This window comes from Oryctolagus cuniculus, chromosome 3 (genome assembly GCF_964237555.1).
Source record: "Oryctolagus cuniculus chromosome 3, mOryCun1.1, whole genome shotgun sequence".
In the NCBI taxonomy this organism is placed as follows: domain Eukaryota; kingdom Metazoa; phylum Chordata; class Mammalia; order Lagomorpha; family Leporidae; genus Oryctolagus; species Oryctolagus cuniculus.
The window spans coordinates 103,507,672-103,512,142 of NC_091434.1; the positions used below are offsets into that span (position 1 = coordinate 103,507,672).

The following is a 4,471-nucleotide window of genomic DNA, read 5'->3' on the forward strand; positions in this document are numbered from 1 at the left end:
AAGGAAACAGCAGAGTTAATCAACAGTATAGACTAAATGGATCCAACATATACCTACAGAACATTCCACCCCAAAGCCACAGAATACACATTATGTTGACCAGTGCATGGAACATTCTTTAGGATTCACCACATATTAAGCCATAAGGATAGTCTCAGCATATTCAAAAAATTGAAATCATACCATTCATCTTATCAGACCACAATGCAATGAAGCTGAAAATCAGCAACTCAAGAATTTCTAGAGCATATACAAACACATGGAGACAGAACAGAGCTTCTGAGTGAATAGTAGCTCATCGAAGATCAAAAGAGGAAACAAAAAAAAATATCTAGGAACAAATAAAGATGACAATACAACATATCAAAACTTATGGCATACAGCAAAAGCAGTGTTAAGAGAAAAGTTTATATCAATTGGTGCCTAATGCAAGAATTTGGAAAGACACCAAATAAATAAGCTGTCAATGCATCACAAGGATCTAGAAAACAATAGCTCCTGGCTTCCAATTGTTTCAGCTCCAGCCTTTGTGGGCATTTGGGGAGTGAACCAGTGGATGGAAAATTTCTCTCTCTCTCTTCTCTGTCTATAATTCTACCTCTCAAATACATAAATAAAATCTTATATTAAAAAAAAAAAAACTTAGGTCTCAGTTGAGTCATTGCCTTGGTCGGAGTTGGACGTGCGGTGGCTGTGCCCACTCTTCATGCTCTTCTTTTTCTCTGCCTGTCCACTATGCGCCGGCAGGATGGCTCACAAGCAGATTTATTACTTGGACAAGTACTTCGATGAGCACTACGAGTACCGGCATGTCATGTTACCCAGAGAACTCTCCAAACAAGTACCCAAAACCCACCTGATGTCTGAAGAGGAATGGAGGCGACTTGGTGTGCAGCAGAGTCTGGGATGGGTTCACTACATGATTCATGAGCCAGAGCCACATATTCTTCTCCTTAGATGACCTCTTCCAAAAAGAGCAACAGAAATGAAGTGTGCAGGAGACGTCGGACCTTCCCAATTTACTGTATATGTGTATATAAGGTAGTATTCAGTGAATACTGGAGTGTACAGATCTTCATCCATGCCTGTGTGGCAGCTGTATTCTTCACAGCTCAGTTAATGCAGCTGCAGTTAGTTATAGTTAGAGAGGTGTCCCCTGGCCCATCTCCTTGATGGAAGTGCCTGGTTGACTTCCCTGTTGTGTTAAATGAAGTTTGTATGTTGCATGTTAAAAAAATAACTTACGGGATACAAAAAAGCAGTGTTAAGAGGAAAGTTGAAAGCAATTGGTGCCTACATTAAGAAATTGGAAAGACACCAAATAAATGAGCTATTAATGCATCTCAAAGACCCAGAACAATGACAGCAAACCAAGCCTGAAACTAGAAGGAGAAAAGAAATCATCAAAATTAGAGAAGAACTCAACAAAATTGAATTAAAAAAAAACAATACAAAAGATCAGCAAAACAAAGAGTTGTTTTTTTGAAAAAATAAAAAAATGACAAATAATTAGCCCAAGTAACCAAAAAAGGAGATAGCAGACCCAAAGTAAAAATTTTGAGATGAAAAAGAAAATTCAATAACAGATACCACAGAAACAAAAAGAATCATCAGAAATTACTATGAAGAGCTGTATGCCAACAAACTGGGAAACTTAGAGGAAATTTATATATTCCTGGACACATATATCCTAAATTGAACCATGCAGACATAGAAAACCTAAACAGACTCATAACCAAGTCAGAAATTGAATTAGTAATAAAGACCCTCCCAACAAAAAAAGCCCAGGACTGGATGGATTCACTGCTGAATTCTACCAGACATTTAAAGAACTAACTCAATTCTTCTTAAGTTATTCAAAACAACTTCAAGGGAGGGAATCCTCCCAAATTCTTTCTATGAAACCAGAATTTCCTTAATTCCTAAAACTGAAAAAGTTGCAACAGAGAAAGAGAACTACAGCCAATTTCCCTGATGAACATAGACACAAAAATCCTCAACAAAATTCTAGCCAATTAATTCCAACAACACATCAAAAAGATCATTCACCCAAAGTGGGATTTATCCCTGGTAGGCAGGGAGGGTTCAATGTTTGCAAATCAATCAATGTGATAGACCACATTAACAAACTGCAGAAGAAAAACCATATGATTATCTCAATAGATGCAGAAAGAATTTGATAAAATACAACACTTTTTCATGATGAAAACTATAAGCAAATTGGGTATAGAAGGAACATTCCTCAACACAACCAAGGCAATTTATGACAAACCCATGGTACTATTGAATGGGGAAAAGTTGGAAGCATTCCCACTGAGATCCATAACCAGACAATGATACCCATTCTCACCACTGCTGTTCAATGTAGTCCTGGAAGGCTTAGCCAGAGCTATTAGAAAAGAAAAAGAAAATCAAAAAGATACAAATTTGGAAAGAGGAAATCAAACTCTCCCTATTGGCAGATGACATGATTCTATATATAGTGATCCAAAGGACTCCACCAAGAGATTATTGGAACTCATAGAAGAATTTGATAAAGTAGCAGGATCTAAAATCAACACACAAAAAACCAACAGTCTTTGTATACACAGACAATGCCATGACTGAGAAAGAACTTAGAAGATTAATGCCATTCACAAAAGCTACTAAAAAATCAAATACCTTGAAATAGATTTAATCAAGGATGTCAAAGATCTCCATGATGAGAACTGCAAAACATTAAGGAAAGAAACTGAAGAAGATACAAAAAAATTGAAAAAAATCTTCTAAGTTCATGGATTGGAAGAATCAATATTATCAAAATTACCATTCTTCTGAAAGCAATTTAAAGACTCGATGTGATACCAATCAAAATATCAAACACATTCTTCTCAGATCTAGAAAAAATGATGCTGTAACTCATATGAAATTACAGAAAATCTCAAATAGCTAAAGCAATCTTATACAACAAAAACAAAGCTAAAAGCATCACAATATCAGGTTTCTTTTTTTAAAAGATTTATTTTATTTATTTGAAAGAAGAGTTACAGAGAGAGGTAGAAACAGAGAGAGGTATTCCATCCATTAATTCACTCCCCAGATGGCCACAACAGCTGGAGCTGCGCTGATCAGAAGGCAGGAGTCCAGAGCTTCTTCCGGGTCTCCCACATGGGTGTAGGGGCCCAAGGACTTGAGCCATCTTCTACTGCTTTCTCAGGCACAGAGAGCTGGATCAGAAGAGGAGCAACTGGGACTAGAACCAGCACCCATATGGGATGCTGGCGCTTCAGGCTAGGACTTTAAATCGCTGAGCCACAGTACTGGCCCCACAATATCAGATTTCAAGACATACTACAAGGTAGCTATAATTGAAACAGCCTGGTACTGATTCAAAAACAGATGGATAGACCAATGGAATAGAATAGAAATGTCAGAAATCAATCCAAGCATCTAAAACCAACTTACCTTTGACCAAAGAGTTAAAACCAATCCCTGGAGCATGGACAGTCTCTTCAACAAATGGTGCTGGGAAAACTGGATGTCCACATGCAAAAGAATGAATTAGAGCCCCTACCTTACACTTTTTACAAATACATTAAAATGGATAGAAGATATAAATCTATGAACTGATGCCATCAGATTAATAGAGAACATTGGGGAAAACCTGCAAGACATTGGCAAAGACAAAGAGTTTTTGGAAAAGACCCCACAGACACAGGAAATTAAAGCCAAAATCAACAAATGGGATTACCCCAAACTGAGAAGGTTTTGTACTGCAAAAGAAATACTCAGGAAAGTGAAGAGGCATCTGACAAATGGGAGAAATTATTTGCAAACTATGCAAACCGATACAGGGTTAATTGAATATATAGAGACTAAGAATCTCCACTACAAAAAAAAAAAAAAAAAACACAGTTAAGAAATGGACAAAGGACTTAAACAGAATTTTTTCAAAAGAGGAAAACCAAATTATCAACAGGCACATGAAGAAATATTCAGGATCACTAGCTGTCAAGGAAATACAAATCCAAACTGCAATGAGGTTTCACCTCACCCCAGTTAAAATGGCTTTCATACAGAGATCAACAAACTGCAAATGCTAGTGAGGATGTGGAAAAAAAGTTACCCTAATCCACATGTTTATTGCAGCTCAATTCACAATGACTAAGACATGGAATCAACATAAATGTCCATCAACTGAAGACTGAATAAAGAAATTATTGGATATATACTCTATGGAATATTACACATTGGAAAAGTAAAATGAGATCCATCATTTGCAAAAAAAAAAAGGATGAATCTGGAAAACATCATACTTTGTGAATTAAGCCAGTCCTAAAGGGACAAATACCATATGTTCTTCATGATCTGGGTTAAGTAATAGAGCGCCTAAAAGGAAATCTGTAGAAGTGAAATTGATACTTTGAGAAGCAATGACTTGAACAGCCCTTGCTTGACTGTTGAGGAACAGTTTTTTTTTTTTTTCTTTTCT

The 4,471-nt window shown here is 36.6% G+C and overlaps 1 pseudogene; it reads left to right on the forward strand.

Moving 5' to 3' along the window:
- Nucleotides 1-743: 743 nt before the first annotated feature.
- Nucleotides 744-992, forward strand: LOC108176949 (cyclin-dependent kinases regulatory subunit 2 pseudogene; annotated as a pseudogene).
- The last annotated feature ends 3,479 nt before the right edge of the window (nt 993-4,471 follow it).